The following is a 19,121-nucleotide window of genomic DNA, read 5'->3' on the forward strand; positions in this document are numbered from 1 at the left end:
AAAAAAATGAAGTAATGCAGTAATATATGGAGTAGAAAATCAAAGATCTCTTTAATTCACCCCACCTTCTTATTCACACTGTTTCCGCAAAATACTCATCAGTTTGATGTACCCTTTCAGTCTTTTCTCTATGCACATACACATATAGATGAATAAACACATATTTTCAGATATATATGTATCTATACACACACATATGTATTTATATGTACTCTTCGGTATTTTGTGTTTTTATATAATCTAGTCAGGTCAAGGTATTCAAAGACCCCGTTCAAATCTATGATCACCAGGCATCGTCCCATTAACTGAGGCTCATTCTCAGGAGGGCAGAGATGATTTCTTGTCACTGCACATTTACTACAATTAATGTTTAGGACATTCCTGAGTATTTTGTAATTTATTTTAAATAAAAATTGGCATATTTTTGGTTGCACTATAAAATGTCTACTGTAATGCTTTTGATAAACTTTCTCATCCTTCTGAATATAAAGTAGAAACAAATAACTTCAAGAAAATATAATGATAGAGATGATAGACTTAATACGTGAAAGTCAATTATTTTGATATATTTGGGCCTATTTTATAAAAATAACTCATAAAATTGGTTTTGTGTATTGATGTTTCAGGGAAACCACTGTATATTTGAAATGTCGATTACATTGTTGAGTAATATAATTAATTACCTGGATTAAAATAGGGTCATTATCTCACATGATATAATTCATGGAAAGTACTTTAAAAACGGTAATGAGCAGTAATGTGCTATACAAACAGTAGCTATTGATGTCATGCATAAAAAGTGACATTTGTTCTTTCTTCTTTGCATAAATATATTATTAAATGGGCTATATATAAAGCACACATTCTTTATGCTTTGACACATGTTTTTCCATGTAAATGTTTATTCCTAACTCACTGAGCAATTGTTATGCATTATGCATAAGCCTTCAACTTTCAATATTCAGATAATTTATAATTTCTATATATATAATTTACATTTCCTACATACAAATGACTACCAATATATTTCAGTTAAATACTGCTAATTCTCAAGGTATTCGGGATGGCAAAGAATCATCGTGGCAAAAACAATCTAGAATGACTGATAATGCCTAGCACATAAACACTTTGCAGGACATGCCCCATCTTTCCATTATAAATCCGAATAATCAAGCATTATGTTAAGACTGATTATTTCCTTAGAGGCCATGTGAAGTCTCCTGGCAGGCACATATCTTCATTTCCTTTAAAACTATTCTGTGTTTGGGCATAATACAACCACTAAACATTATTAAATGAATAGCTAAAAAGGTAATGAAAGCAATAACTGAACCATTAAAGGTACCGAAGTCCTTTCAAACATGTAGGTACACTTGACTTTTTTAAATTCAAAAGCTGTTTCCTTAATGTCCCAATGAACATTGAGCACTTGTTTCATATCAGCATGTTGCTAGTGGCATCCACATTTAATGTCAAAATAGCCACTTGATCTTCAGTGTGGCAGGTGTAGCTGCATATCTCATAACCTTCAGAGATCGAGGCGAGCATTGATTTGATAGACTAAAGTTTATTCCTTTTTCCCTTTTAAATAAGCTCACTCTTTTGGTGGCAAGTACTTAGGGGATTCCCAAAATATTTGCAAACATTTCTGTCAGCATCAATGTCACCGTATGATTTAAACAAGCATGTATTCATCACACTTAAACCAGATGTCATCTGAGTAGATGAGAAATAAATCATTTGCTCCTGACAGCTTGTTTATTTCTGGCAACACTTTCTAGCAGGAATTGTCTAAATGTACAAAACACTTTCCTCATATCTAGACACAAGAAGGAGGGTTCCAACACTAAAGGAAAAAGCCTTCCTTCAAGGTGATTCTCCTTAAAAAGAGACTCCTCTGCCTCTCAGATCAAGAGATGTGTGTCAAAAAAAGAGATGTGGTCTTTGAGATTGAAGCTCTCTTTTGGTATAAGAACAACGATAATTCTGTTACTATTACCACCTCCGACTCCAACCTGAAGATATTTCCCATTAATTAAATGTAGCTCCTATGAACTAAAATGTGCTAGGAATGGTGCTAAGCATTTTGCTAACATGATCTCATTTCATCCTTGCAACTTTAGATATATAGGTATCTTCCCTCCGTTTTATAGCTGAGAAAACCAAGGTATAGAGAGGCGCTGAGTAAACTGCTCAAGGGCTCCCAAGGATTAAGTAAGAGGCAAATCAGTGATTCATGACAGGCCTTTGGACTCCAAAGCCTGTGCTAGATGACTGTTGGTGACTCAGGTGCTAGGCTGATGAGCTGAAATTTTCTGAACATCTTATTTCTTATTTATAATATTAGGGAGTTGGGCAATGGAATACAAAGGGTCTTCCCAGTTTTAGATATCTAAAAATATGCATGTACTTCCCGACACCTATAAAATAATTCTTATAATATTTTTGATCATTTGCAAACATTTGTACCCAACATATTATTGTAAATGGTCAGGAAGTTAGCTCTTTAGTGAATAAAATACATCTTGATGGTTTTTCAGTTTGTTTACAAGTCTTCAGTAAGAAAATGGGTTGCAAAAGCCCTTTAGTGTAAAGCCTTAAGAATAAGAGACATTTTGTAAATTTCATTTTGCGGGCAGGCTACGCTAAATGATCAGAGAAAGATTATGTACATATACATGCCATAGAGAATTATCATTAGGGTCATTTTACAGTTCCCGAGGCAACTGAGTGTCTTAAAATAATGACCCTTCTAATAATGAGGATAAAGCAGGGAGAGGGAGATGGTGAACAAATGATTGGTGAGCACTGCCATTCTGCAATATTAAGGTCTTTTCGATAAATCCTATAGATTTAGGCTGGCTCCCCAGTCGGAAGGTTATGATTCCAATGGCCAGAGGAACTGCTGTGTCAACTTTAAATGATATCTCTCCCAGCTACAGGCCTAGGAGGAGGTGGCCTGTAAAGAAAAATAACAACTACCAGTATTGCCCTCTATGCTTATATAACCTGCTTCTCTCTTTTGATGGTAAGGATGTGAAGATGAGAGAATCTAATCTGTACAAAGTTGGCTGGTAAATAAGACCTTTAAGAGCTACACCAGAGATCAGAGAAATGTATGTCATTAAGAGACTATTGCAATCTAATTAATTTCCATCCCACTATTAGGCCATAGGTGTTAGAGCATTCTTCCTTTTTCACATTCAACTAAAAATATACCCTTTTCCCCACTTTTGGTGGATATCCCTTTATGGGAATGAATTGCTGATAATCAGACTCATTTTTTTCTAAGAGTAAAACTTAATATTATAGGACGCATATGGACAGAAGCTGGGGAAGTAGCATTTGTGTTAGGGTGGTAAGATCATGACAGATTTGGTTTTCATTTTTTATAGTTCCATAATATTTTATATATGGCTCTAATATTATTTCAACCATATATTCAAAAGTAGAGGGGAGGGGAAGCTAATTTGGTATATACAAATTGGTTTGTGATGATGTAACTCCCACATGTGGCTCTCCTTAAGCAAAAGTAAGTCCCTTTGATATGTGTTCTCTGGGATCACCCATGGAAATGATCTGAATTTCTGAGAGTCTTAAATGTGACAGCAGCCTTTTAGCATGTAGACGACTACAGTAATTTGGCAGCTAACTCAAGACTCATGCTCACCAGACTGGTAGATCGGAAATAAATCACAGATGTCACACACATGCTCTCTTAGAAGGGAGAAAATTGATAAGGTGCCAAACCCCATCACACCCACACTGTTCTTGTTCCAATTGACAGAACCTCTCACCCTTGAAATTCTGACAAGTACTACTAGGGAAAGAGACTCCAACTCATATCTCTTCCTGATGCTTTATCCATCTTTCCAAACAGTTGCTATCTGAGCTCAGTCTCAGGCTCATTTAATTATGACATCTGAATCAATACTCCATACTAGACCCAGCCTGCATCCGCTTGCAGGGCAGTTTTCAATACCCATGACAGCCTTTCTAAAAATGTTCATCTTCTCATTTTGAAAAGAAGGTGTCTGGCTCACCATTAGGCATCTTTATTTATTTTTAGTTTTGAAGTCAGTCATTACTTACAGTTCTAACGAGATGTAATGCATATTTTCAAAAAAATGTATTGCATTTTCTGAACTCAAGATTCACATTCTGTCTCAGAAATGGTGAGAGACCACAAAAAATGGAAATGAAATGAACAGCAATTTAAATAAATTACAAGCTGACAACAACCTGCCGTGGTGATGTTCTAAAGGAAACATAAACTGTAATACTATCAGAATGCTTTAGAATATCTTAAGAGACCCCATTTTGATACTGTGGTGAATTTTTAGATATCTGTATGTATAGACAGACACACATGTGAGTGAGCTTTAGAAAAAAAACTGCACAAAAATGATGTGCTAAATTTGGAGCCTGATTTGGTGAAGTAAATGTGATCAGTTAACCTGAATCAGTGTTCTTTAAACACCGAATATACATCTAAAGAGGACTTCTGGTTGAAAAGCTCTCTTAATATATAACATATAGTTATGGCTATATATTAGGAGCATATGTAATGGCCTTGAATTAGAATACTTAGAGTCTTGTCCCTGTGGATCAAAACTGCAATCCTAGCACAAATTACCTAGAGTCTCAGATTCCTTGCCCATCAAATGTGCAGAGGGAAGAGAGAGCCCAGGCTGATGATAAACCTCAAAGTTTGAAAATTCTATAATTATAAGGACATCTCACCTGTGTGTGCTCTGGCCTTTAAAATGTTCATTAAGGAATTTTTGGTCACTTTCTATAAGGTTAGCCTCTGTGTGTCTTTAAGCTATAGGCCTGTATGTGTATATGAAGTCAAGTCCTACACATATCTCTAAGGTATGGATTCTATATGTCCATATGGTTTTACTGTCCCCGAAAATAAGACCTAGCTGGACAATCAACTCTAATGCATCTTTTGGAGCAAAAATTAATATAAGACCCAGCATTATATCATGTTATATTATATTATATATTATATGTTATATATATAAAATCTTATTTTACTGTAATATAACACCAGGTCTTATATTAATTTTTGCTCCAAAAGACACCTTAGAGCTGATTGTCTGGCTAGGTCTTATTTTCAGGGAAACATGGTAGGACTACATGTAATAGGCAAGGGTCTAAACGGTGTGCCCAATATGTGTCCATAAAGGGTAAGACTATGTGTGTCTATAAAGAATAGAGGTCTGTGTTTATATGATATAGGCCTCTATGTGTCTATAATATACCGACCTACTGGTGTCTAGAAGGTATGAGCCAATGCATGTCTATAACGTTTAGGCTTCTATGTGTCTATAGAAGATATAGGCCTCAAATATCTTGAAAATGTCTGCATAGGTCTAGAAATTATTTATATTACCTTGATAAGATTTTTCTAGTTTTCTGAACAAATTCTGCAATTTTACTACAAAGAACAAAAGAGACACAGACACACTCATATTCACTCACATACACGTAGGTAAAATTGTTTCTGCTTCTTTTAACATTCAGGGAGAAGTTCTGTATAAAATATAGACTAAAGTCACATGTAAGTTTTTATCATGAGGAATTTAAAAAGAGATTAGAGAAAACCTTTTTAGTGATGTTTTGGAAGCTGTCAAATCAAAGTCAATTGCTTGGTGACGATTTTTAATGCTTCTATCAAAATGGAAAAAAAATAGCCCATCTATACCTTTTGTGTGAGAGCACTTAATTTCACTGGCAAGCAGGACTTAAATTCTTTAAGCTTGGAGTTGTCCTAAAGGAGAAATAGCCATTATGATTTGTTGCCTTTGGGAATGATAGGTGATTGATGAGAACTCAAATGTTCTCATGAGGAAAGCTGAGGCCTAATACAACTTGACAGATGTCCCGAACAATAATATTAATAGTTTACATTTATTATTGTCACAGTCTTTTCAAACTCCTTGATTAGAACACTATTGTACATTATGGACCAAAATATTGTTTCTTGCTTAAACTATAATAGCCATCTTAAAGAGGCAACTGAAACACACACAAACACAAACACACACACACACACCTTCACAAAACACAAATATTTCCACAGTATCTTCATGGATTGTCACATTTTTACAGCTTCTGGTAACTAGGTTTTAGCAGTTACCAAAGTGTGTGTCACTAAATAAGCATTTACGAATGACCATAGAATAAAACATCCTCTTATTTACCATACTTGCACATGAAAATCTTCTATGAATCCTAAGTCTGGCCTTCAAAAGACCTCTTGAAATACACTACATGTGTTTTTGGCTTATAGGAGAGAGAGCTAAGAAGGTGGAACTCTAGTTTTCTACTTTTAAACTAATTTCCCATTATTTGCAGAGCACTCCATTTTATATTTACATATAAGAAAGAGCTAGACTTATCCAGCTCTGGCTTCTTAAACCCTTGACTTGGACTTGACTTTACCCTGACTCTAAATACCTTTTAGAACCATAAAAAAGTATGTTGGATCCTCCTTTCACAATCTGATTGGTCTACTCAGAGCTCTAGAGGAATGTTTTTGGTCAGACAGGTCAGTAGTGAAAGTCATTCAAGACAAACTGCTCCAGATTGGAACTGTTTTCTGACGACAGACTCTATGAAGAAAATGTAATCTCAGTTCTCCGAATGTTCGTCATTAAAACATGTAGATCCAAAGGGGAACAGAGTAGGCATAAGAAACAAACCAGTGAGATTCAGCATAAAGAGACCTTACTTAAGGCAATCATTTAAATAATTGTCCAAACCTATACATTTTTTTTCTAGAACAACAACAACAACAATAATAATAATAAAAGTTCCCTGGGGCCAGCCGGGTGGCACAGGCGGTTGGAGCTCCATGCTCCTAACTCCGAAGGCTGCCGGTTCGATTCCCACATGGGCCAGTGGGCTCTCAACAGCAACAACAACAACAACAACAACAAAAAATAAATAAATAAACATTTAAAAAAAGTTCCCTGACTATGTTGCTAGGATGGCCTGCATAGATTGGGACTCTTCCAAAGAAACTGGGACATACTGTCACACTGCCATTACTGGGTAGGAAAACATCTGCTCATCATCCAATGTCTCTAAGCCTCAGTTTTCTTATATTTATTGTATTAAAAATATACTACTCCTCACTTTCTTTTAGTCCTACGGGATGGCCAAATTACGGATAATTCTCAATAGTGGTTAACTGGAAAAAATATTTACATTCTAAAAGCAGGATGGTGGGTTTAGGTAACGATTCTCCAAATATTCTATAAATTCACTTCAACACACAGAACCTGTAGAGGTTTAAGCTAACTGGAAAATCATCAGTTCATCTGGAGAAGATCTAGTTTCTGTTGACTGCAAGCTGAATTTGTGCCAACAGTGCGTGCACTGCCAAAAACGTGCAGTCTTAGGTTTCATTGCTGGAGGTCCAGCCTCGAGGGCACTGGGAAAAGCAGGTCCTCTGTACTCCTCACGGGTCAGTCCCAACCCAGAATAGCACATCCAGGATGACCTGGAGTAATCCCAGACATGGGTGATGAGGTTGGCAGAGGTGAAAATAAGTGAGAATACTTGGAGTAGAAAAAGAAGAAATTACACCTATTTTTGCAAATCTGAAGTGCTGTAATATGGAAAAGCGACTTAGAGTTCCAAAGACTAAGACAACAAACAACAGACTGAAGTTACAGGGACAAAGTTTGCATCAATATATGGAATTCCTTTCTCCTATTCAGATGTGTTCACCACACATGGAACAGGATGCCTTTGAGGGCGCAAGCTCCTTGTCACTTATGCTGTTCAAGCAGTAGTGGGGTTTTCCTCGGGAGGAAGAGGGCAATGATTTAGACCAGGGGTTTCCAGATTGTGTTTGCAGCATCTGAGGAGGGTCCACAGAATTGCCCATGGGGGCAGCATAGGATTAGAATGGTGAGGGCTGCTCAGTAGCATCAGGGCTCCAAGCCTCCAGCCCTGACCATCCAGAGCAGTTCTGCTTCTATTTGTTATTTTTGTTCATTTGTTTGTCTAATGTAAGAGCTCTGCATAGTATTTCTTTTGGATAAAAAAGGGCAGGAGAAGGTTCTATCACAAAAATCTGTTTTAAAACCATTGACACCAAAGTTTCCTTACAACTCTATGTTTGCAGGAGTGTATCATTTTAAATTTAAGTAAGATATCCACTGTGAATGTCCTTATCTTCATTCAGATTGTCCTGTAGTCCAGCTCTCAGATTAACTTTTGGGTTGTATTCTCAAAAACAGACTGGGAAAACAAGGACGCAACTGCATGTTTGATCTTCAAATGTTATGTTCTACATGTAAAAACACACACCAAGGGGTGGGGGTAAGATGCCCAAACATGTGATTAAAAACATTAGTCAATAACTTTAAAGCAATATTTGTCGAGGATAAGATATAATTCAGATGACCAAGATGTATTTGTGTGTATGTTTTTACTCACCTCTACCAACCCACTTCTCAGGTAAATCTAAAAAGATAAAGACTACATTAAAGAACTAAAATGAAATTTGACGGTAAGTCTTCATTTTTTTGTATACAATTTAAAAATTTTATTAATTAGTTTTTTGTTATTGGTACCTGGCTGGCTGAACATCCTTCTTCCCTATCTCCTGACATACTTGATTCACATGTGATTGTTTTAGTTTTTATCATTTTAATGATTCTTAGCAATGTTTTAAAACAACCAGGTGACTCATATTCTGAGACTCTGGGATTCAAAGTGAAAACTGGAGATGGAATGTGAATTGACGCTCAGTACTACTGAGTACCTCTAAAACAACAGGAGGATCGCTTGGACATAAACGTTTACCTTAGCTCCCCTAGGTTAGCTATAATTTTGAAAATAAAAGGAAAAATAACAAGTGTTGGCAAGGATGTGGAGAAATTAGAACCTTCATTCATTGCTGATGGGTATGTAAAATGGTACAGCTGCTGCAGAAAACAATTTGGTGGTTCCTCAAAATGCTAAACATAGAATTGCCTGAACACCAAGCAATTCTACTCTTATATATACACTATACACAAAAGAATTAAAAACAGGGAATTGAACCAAAAAATGTACATGTATGCTCAAAGCAGCATTATGTATAATAGCCAAAAGGTGAAGACAACACAAATGTCCATCAATGGATGAACAAACGAATTGTAATATACACATATACCTGGATGTTCTCAGCCACCAAAGGAATGAAGTACTGATCGATGCTATAACGTGGGTAAACCTTGAAATCATTATGCATCATGAAAGAAGCCAGACACAGAAGGTCACATATTCTTTGATTCCATTTTTATGAAATATCCAGAAGAGATAAACTCAACAGGGCAGAAAGCAGATTGGTGGTTGCCTGGGGGCTGAGGAGAGAAGGAAAGGAGTGGTAAGTACTTAATGGGCTTCCTTTTGGGGTGATGAAAACGTTTTGGAACAGGGTAGAGGTGGTGGTTGCACAACATTGTGAATGTCCTGAATTTTAAAATTGTTCACTTCAAAATGGTGAATTATATGTTATGTGAATTTCACCTCGATGAAAAGAGATAGAATAAATCAATTTTGTGAATTTCCTTTTTGGGGTGAAACAGGAAATGTTCTTAACTCTCAAGAGCACAATAAACAAACACACAAATAAAAAGTTGGCCTCAGCTTTCATGCTCAGTGACAGCACCTGTTGCCTGGCTTTTAGATTATATTGTTCAGAAAGATTGCTGGGCGCCCTCAATATCCATCCACCAACCACTCAGTCACACAGTTACTCAGGGCCCACCTCTCAGAGTCTGTGGCAAAAGGTAGGCCACCTGCCTTCAAGGTGCTTACAATCTAGTTGGGAAGAACAGGCCCAACTACACAAGTTAGTATGTGCTACTTGACTAGAGATCTAAAGCATGTGTCTCATCACTTCAGAGATCGGGTGAAATGGAGAAGTAATGGAATGCTTCACAGAGGTGGCAGAATAGAAGTCCAATCCGGAAAGACAGGTGGGACTTCCTTAGCATTTTATATATCTTACAACATTTATCGCACTGGATTTTAGCTGTTACCATGTTTGTCTGCCCTCACAGATTGTAAGACACTTGAGGCTTATGACCATGTCCTTATCTTTCAAATGCCTCACAACAGGAATTTTTCTGGTTCCTGGGGGGGAAAAAATCTATCTTGCAATCTTTCTTGCCACACAAGAAATTAGGGGCAAATTATTACACGGTGATACATTAAAACTTAGGTCACTGAGAGTGTTTACATGGACCCCTGGGTGATCTGTTTCAAAATGGCAGTTTCGAAGGAAGTGCTGCTCTAGGACTGGTGGCCAAAGGCTGAGTGAAGAAAGCAGAGGCAGGTTTACTAAAACGATCTAGCTTAAGCATTGGGGGTTCATCACTTTCATGGGTCTCTTCCAAGGTCCTAATTTTGTATTGTTTTCTCAAAAAGGCTCTCCTAAATTGTATAAGCCTCCAGCCCTACAAAATGCAGATACACCCAGGGTTAAAAAGAAACCAGTTGGTTTGACCCAGAAAAAACCAAGGTCTTTTGGAAGGAGAGTAACCTGTACTGATGAACAAGACAGGCTTTGGAGTCATTTGCCAGCGTTGAAAATCAAATCTATGCCACTTAAGTGCTGCATGATCTTGGGTCTGTTACTTAACCTCTTTAAGCCGTGGTCTCCTCACTAGCTATAAGAAACAGTAGTGCCACTTCTGAGAGGGTATCCTTTCATTCAACTTTATTTACTGAGCACAAACTAAGGGGCCAGGCCCAGGACAGTGAATCAACAAATGACATTTCCACTGAAGTCAGAGGAAACTATTGGTTGGAAGGCATACTTTATATTCAGATTTCCAGACGACAGCGTGAAATTTAGAATCTGTATGTTAATTAGTTAGACTTGTGTCTTACTAAGGGAAAGAGAAAGAAGATCAGAAATCTGAATACATTTTAGACATAGCAATGAACAAAGGGCATTGCCCAGCTTGACTTCTCAGTATGAGGCCCCAAACCTGAGATTTAAAAGCCTCAGCTCTTTCTCACGGCCTTCAACAAGGAACATATTTCAGGTGAAATTCCGGAAGGAGGTCTTGCTACATGACACAACTAATTTATAAGAAAACATGCCATTCCCTTCCAAGTTTCTCAGTATGGCCAAGAATGTGTGTTGCTGGCAGCCAGGTACTCTTTACAGAAGCCTATTGCCTGTGGAATTCACTCCCTCTGGTGGTTCAGCAGAGCCAGAGTTTGGCAAGTTTTGTAAGGCCTGGTGCAGGATGCATTTGTTTCCTCAAGCTTTTAATTAAAGTTTTTGTCTGGAGTGTTAATTGAAATTTTATATGATGGAGAGGCAACTTCTTGTGTGCTAACAGCCTCACTGCTGTGTGAAGCACCGGGACCTGCATATGTCAATAAAGTTATCCTTGAATAAATATATTTTTAAACTATGTGAGAAAAAAGCTAAGTTCAATGTCAAGAGGATCTGTAGCTCTGAAGAATTATGAGATGGGTCATGTTTGTGAATTGGGCACAGCAGGACTACCCATATGAATGGAAATAATTTTCTCAGTTCTGTGCAAAATATTTGTTAAATATCTACTTTGTTCTTATTTAATTTTTAAAAAAGATCTGAGATTTAACCCAGAACAAAGACTGTCAACAGAAATATCAAAGAATTAAGGCTTAAAGTTCTACTTGTAGCTTTGAGTTTTTCACATTGGCAGCCTATGTTATACAAATTAACTTAATGATGGTGTAATCAGTATTTCATTCCACTTGACATGAACACAGTCCAAGTTTCTCTCTTCCATTCTTCTCTTTTTATTAATATGACAAAAAGAAAGTCTCCTTTGTTTTACTTCAGATTCAACAAAACACTAACCTGAAAAAAAGGGAAAGTGAATCTTCTTCCTTTTCAAACCCCGCTAACCTTGGCAGCACATAAGCCTCCATCAAAGGCAAACAAAGCTGTAAATAACAAATATTTTTCATTCATAAAAGCTGCCTTTGACAGTCCAAGAAAAAACAAATTATAAGTAAATAGTTCCCAAGAGGTTTTTAAAGCCCTTTAAACATTTTGAAACTATTTTGATGTCATTTCTTTAGAGTTATTCATTCCTTTGAGGAAATACAACCAAGTTTGTGACTTCTGGGTGTCCTACGTAAGCAGAGTTGGAGGCAGAAAAAGCAACTGTCAAAGATTTAAAAAAAATAATAAGACGACCAAGATATTTTTGAGTGCCTCCTATTCAGGAATATATTCTTCTTCCTTTATATTGTCACCATAAAAGGGTACTAAAGAAACAATATATATTGCCTGTTTTTAGGAAACAACCTAGTGGGGCATCAGAATATATATTCATTCTTTTGATACATTTACTCTAGCTCATGAATTCCTACAGCGTTGGTATAGGAATATAGTGTTGGTATAGGTATCCCTAGAGAGTTGGTACCTGATAGAAACGTCTAAACCTATATGTGTGTGAGGCAAGGAACAAAAGTGGAGTAGAAAGAGCTCTCATCATGCCAGGAAGTAGCTGTGTGATGGATGTGACCCTCTGAGCTGCAGTTGTCATCACTGTAAGACACTCTATCCAGTTATAAAGGTCTCTGCTGAAAGTCCTAGTAGCACATTGTTCATACAAGTGGAACTGCTGTAGTCACTTCCAGGCAGGTGCTGTTCAAGGGTGTTAAAATAAGACTAGGTGATAAAGATGAATCAAGGATTAGTCAGATGAGCGGTTCACACAATGCACAATCAAAGGGCACCCAAGTGTGAAGACCCTTGAATTGCATAACTAGATTTTTATTCTGTTTTGATATAATAACAGAGTTCCTAAATGGAATTATACTTAAGACTGAGAAGAGGCAGCTGGTCGTAATGCAGGTATAATTCCATCAAGAAATTCAGCTGGAGCCATAATGCAAAAAGAAGATGGTCAGGTGATTTGATTTGTCCACATAAGTACTATTTCCAGAAAATTACAATTTCCACAATTATTAAAAAAAACTCCCACAGTTTCTTTCTATGAACATGTTTCTTTATCCCAAATGGCTGCATAAGCCTGATATTATTTCATCATGCATACCTTATCACAGAAATAGAATGTAAACTACCCTGTGTATTTTAAAACTGCTTTTGCTTTCCAGTACTATGGCTCGACTTACAGATTTACAGGCTAAAAATACTTTTCTACATCACTACAATTCTTCTGATAGTAAAACAGGAGTTTTACTTGCTCAAAAAACAGAACAACTTCTGCCTAACACGTATAGGAGGAATTCGATGAGTTAATAATTTGGGAAACTTTCTTATTATTTAACAAAGACAATTATTTCATTTTTAATTACTGCGGTCACACTTTTAATGTTACAGTCTATTCAAAGAGCTATCTGTAAAATACTTGAATGTAGAAGGCCTTTAGCTTTCTTTTAGATTATTCCAAAATGCTAGACTAAACCTTTATCTGGGGATTTAGGGCTAAGTAGGAGGCAGCCTGGAATTGACAATAGTGTTTTGATACCATTTTTTTTCCCTAAGAAGAAAATATAAAGAGGATATGCTTAGCCACTATTAATCATATCATAGTTTGGAAGTCATTGTTCTTTAAGATTTAAACAATAGTCACCACAGTAAATTAAAATTCAACTAGACTGTACCGCTCAGTACAACTACTGATTATTAGGTTGAATCACATGAAATCTCCATTTTTGCAGATCATAAACAGTTGAACATTGGCATTTTCATGTGATTTCAACCTGCAGGTGAATTTTCATAAACTTTTAAATAATTCATATAGATTTCATAACTTTATAAGTCATAACTTCAGCTATTCTAATTTAATTCATAATTAACTGGGTAATTTATCCAGTATGATATGGATCTTTCTCCTAAAGGACATAGTTTAAGTCCCAGACCCCTCAACCAGTAAATTTACATGGATGCCAATAGTTTTCGCATGACTGCACATTAGTAATCATGCATTTGTTTTGTTCTGGGACTAGAGGAAAGCTCACAGATTTTCACATCACTCGGGTTGTTTCTGAGATCTTTATCAAGGTTGAAGCAGCCACTCATCAGGGTAAAATGCTAGCAACACAGTCACTTTTATTGTTGGATGAACAAACTCCTCAAACAGCATAATTCTAGGGCTCTTGATATCTCATACATTTAAATCTATGAATAACAATTATTGAAGACTCATTTGAACTTGAGCACTCACACGAAGAACTTGTGTCCTTTGCAGTATCGATCACTTATAGCACTATTCACAATATACTTCAACTGCCAAACCTAAGCAACGGGGATGTCCCTTGAGCAAAACATAAATGAATCACTGTGGTAGAATTAAATTAGATTAAGTGTGATGTCCCCTGGTGCAGGAGCAGAGGAGTAGCAATGCCTGAAAATCCAACCACACGCCCGTGATTTAGAACAAGTCCACCACATTCTACCCCTGGAAACTAAGAAAGAATCGGGCATGCTTTGTGAATGACTTTGCTTTGCAGCTGAAAGAACCAAAGGAAAACTGGGCTCCCCCCCCCCATCCGCCTCCCCACCCCCAGCACTTCCACAAAGACACAAAATGTGCACTGAAGGGTGAAGGCAGGTGAAACCTATGCAAGTTCAGCTCCAGGGAAACTCACAGATACTGGTGTAGAGTTTAAGGACTGTCAAACCCCTCTTCAATCTGCAACATGTCCAGTGGCCCAGATATGCCTAGTCACTCATTGGTCACAGAAAAAGAAAAGCTGTGCTGCATAGTCTATGCGAAGGATTTGGGCATTTTCTCATTTCCAGAACGACTAGAGAGTGCTTCTGATGTACTGACTGTCAGTGGAAGGAGAAGGGAGAGGAGAGGAGGTTGAGATATAAGATTCCTCCTAGCTTCCAGGTGGGTTTCAACTTTTCTTGAAAATCCTCAATACTTCTGAATTTCACATTGTGTAAAAAAGGAAAAACTTACTAAAATCAAACAGCTAAAATCTCAAATACAAAAAGACAACAACCTTGTGTTTCTTTCAGCTTTACTTAAAGTGAGTCTACATGCATTCTTACTGAAAGTTTCTTTCTTTGTGATGGAGAAAAGCATATATTTTCCATTTTGATTAAATTATGCATATCCAATGTTTTCTATTAACTGATCAGTGGCAGCACTCAATAATTGATTAAATGACAGATTAAAATGATATCTATAATTTAACTCGGTAATTAAAAGTTTCTGCACTTGAATATTAAATACAATTGAATCAGCTTGTACTGTGAATTAGGAAGGAGGAAGCTCAGGGATAGGTAAAGACAAATTCCCTGTTGACCCAAAATGCAGCTGGGCAAGGGCAACAACTGGATTATGGGAATTGAAGGAGTTGATACATTTGATTGAAAAATTAAATAAGTATAATAGACGTGGAATGGTACTTTGCTACATGTGCTGTAAGTTTAACTGAGGAGTATCTATGACTCGAAACTTCTCACTGAAGCAGAGGCATCCAGAAAGAAATTCTCAGAGATAACTGTACAAAGGCTATATCATTGGTTGTAAAGCAAAAATATTATACATGACATTTTAATATCTCCTAGGAGGGACATAATAAGGAAAATATATTTGCTTTCCAAGAAAACATATCAAATAAGGTAAATGATTCAACATGTAAGAAAAAAATTTCCATTAATATTCTTCATAAAATTGTTTCATAAAAAAGCTTACATATGAAAATAATTTTTCACTTAAATAGATTTACTCTTTGATGTTAATAGACTTAGCTGCTCAAATTAATTTTAAATTTTGCAAAAAACAATATAAAACATTGGCTTCGTTATGATCCATGACATTATTTTTTAATATATTTTTTTTGTACCCTTGAGCAATTTAAAATCTATGAAGTAATACATTCTTCCACAGGAAACAATCACTATGGAGATTCTGAAACCTTAATTTTTATATTAAACAAAAGCATTAGGCTTCAGAGTTTATGGAGGCAACAAAATGAAACTCGCAATTGCCTTGAAATAATTTTCCACAAGTAATAAAATGTTTAAAGATGACTTAATTGTTTTTATATTTAAAAATGTAGACTTTTAATACATGACAGTCGAGGTATGAATAGTGTAAATTAATGCAGGTAAATACTTCAGCAAAGTGCTCTTGGGTGAATTGCAATAAAAACTAAGACCTATAATTTAACAAGATAAAGTCACCTCTAACTTACTCTTTGTTAATTTCTAACAAGGGGAATTAAATGTCATTACTAAAATTAGGCATTCTGAAATCATAACATTCTGTTTGAAATATTTCTCAGTCCCTATCAGTTGAATTGGTGTTATATAAAGTTGTAGATTTAACCATTAAGAGTAATTTTAGGAGTTCATAAAATTTTCTCCACAAATGGAAAAAAACGCATAGAGAACCCCCCTGTGAATATATCTGAAATGAATGTGGCATCAAATATCTCATTAGTAAGTTGTTTCCAGTCTGATATCCTAAAATGAACTTGGATCACTTTCTCAATTTAATTGCAAGAGTAGAGACTATTTCACTTGCTAAATGTGATTCAATACCACCCAAACTGAAAATAATGAAGGTGATAAAACAATGACTTTATGTATTGAACAAAAATACTTTAGTGAATATAAAAGAAAAAATAAATTGACCACATTCCCACTTTCCAAGTTCAGTGTAACTTACTTTGGTATAAAGAGATGTTATAACCCATTCTGAGATGTCTCTTTGGTAGCTTAACCCTGTCACAAACTGGTGTAAGCTATTTTTTCTGTGAAATTCCCAAAATGGTTTGTCTATAAAAATATAATTCCGTTTTCTTTTAGGGGTTTCAATGATAAAACTTTAGAAAATTTTAACATTTTCTAGCAAATAAAGATAATTCATTGAATATGAAGCCCAGACATCATCAGGGTAACAGGCCATTCCTCGGCACATCAACTAACAAAATGCATCGCACTTAAAATTGAGTGATCAAAGACATATTTGTGGCATGGATAGATAAACCAAGGGATATGTTACAACACATATTTGGGGAATTTTAGACATTATACATAGAAGTGTTTACATTTCAAATAATGAGTGCGTTTACCTGTAACATATAATCGTGTTAGCCAGCTGCAGGAAGATTGTGATGTTGCACGTATGTAGAACTATATCTATCTTATATTTGAGCTGATTTTAACATAATCAAAAATAAGCAGAACTGGAAATCACCGTAGATAATCCCACATCTCATTCAAATGCATAGTTTCAAGTTTCTTTAAAACTGCTTGGTACAATAGGAAGAGAACTGGGTTGGGAGGGCAAGACAGGCTGAACTTGGAGAAGGCCTTTCACCTTCCAAACATTTGGTTCTCAACGTGCTTATAAATAGGACACCAGGCTGGATGTTTGCTAGACATCTTTCAGCCCTGCCCTTTCCAATCCTTTTAGTCTTTTCCTACAAGCTTTTATTTTCAAGTTTGACATCCATTTATTTTTCTTGACAGGACTTTTGATAGTCAAATGTCTGAAATGGGCAAAGGAAGAGACAAAGAAGAAAAAACACACCCCAAAACTTAAGAGAAGTGGTAGTTGAATAAACAACCTTTGATAAAGCAAGGATTTACAGTGGACTTTTATAAAGACTTAAAACTATGTTATGATTTTTTAAAATGTGTGACATTTTAAGAGGAAGACAAAGTGATTATTGACCAATAAAGAACCCTTGAATGGATGTGGAGATTGCGACCCTTAGTAGAACTGACAGACTGACATCACCTGAAGGAAAGCTTTGAATATGCCGAGGTACTCAGTAAAGATAAAAGCACGTTAACAAGAAGAATGCTATATGAAGAAAGGAGAAAGAAATTAAAAGTTAAAACATAAAATTGGTCAAGCCATAAAAATATAATTAAAAAGTCCTCTGAGACATTCTATCATGATTAACATAAAAACTGTGTAACATTTTCAATTAAAAAGGGAGATAATTTATTATAAAATGAAATGTACGTCCCTCCAAGTATTATTTTATACAGTTCCTTTCAGAGGTCACTAAAAGGCTTAGTTTAAACAATATTACCATGAAAGAATATTTTGGAATATCTTGATGCTATGTTCAAAATGCCAAATATAATTGATAGCCATGAAAATTAATATATCAGATCTACCCAGAAAAGGAAATACAGTAACCATTCACGATAAACAATTATTTTGAGGGAGGATTAATAATTTCTTCAGTGATTATCTTGTATTTTAAACAAAAGCAGACTTGTTCTGTGTAGCAAGTTGACTGTAAATAGCTGGTATTTTATACTTCTTAAACAAAAAGACAGCAATTTGGAGAAATTCTGAGTCCTCAGGGACTGATTTGGCACTTTTTTTGGACTGATTAATCACAGTGTGCCTTATATATAGTAAGATCTCAAAAGAAATTTGATGAAATTCCTAAAGCCTTACTTTCCTTATATTAGTTCCCACCAAAAATTATTCCCAGCTTCATTATTGTACCCTAGCAGCAGTTCTCAAAGAGAATTTTCTGGATTGTTAATAGGTACTACATGACTATGGCTCACATGGTTTAAATGGTGTTAGATGTATTCCTACCTGGTAGGAATTATCTGAAATATTAATATGCTAATGTACATTAAGAGTCTCCGAGGGGAATATGTGGTATGTCGCAGCCCCACATAGGTTTGTTCTGTATCTCTCAGAACATCTTATTGGACAACTGCTTTGCCAAAATCACTTTGGGACTATGGCTCTATGTGACTGAACCTGTGGGCCAATCATCCAAATTCTCCTTCATTCTAGCACTGGTCCTTTCAGATGCTCCGATACAAGCCATCAAGTATAATAAATACTATCTAGTGTCTCTTTTGTTGATCAAACACATAATCCTTCTGAACCCACACCAATCTCTTTGAAGGCAGCATAATATGGTAAACACATGTTAGTACACATTTCTTGCTTGCATTTCTGTGTACATAAGTTGCTCACTAGTAAGCTAAGACACTGACCTGCCTAGTGTACAGAAGGCTTTAGAGCTGTATTAGTAGAAACAAAAGAAAAGCAAGGATGGGAGGGAGGGAGAAAAGGAAGGGTCATATTTAGCTACTGATGACCAAAATAGAATTTTTGAGTTGA

The sequence above is a fragment of the Rhinolophus hipposideros genome (assembly GCF_964194185.1).
Source record: "Rhinolophus hipposideros genome assembly, chromosome: 3".
NCBI lineage: Eukaryota > Metazoa > Chordata > Mammalia > Chiroptera > Rhinolophidae > Rhinolophus > Rhinolophus hipposideros.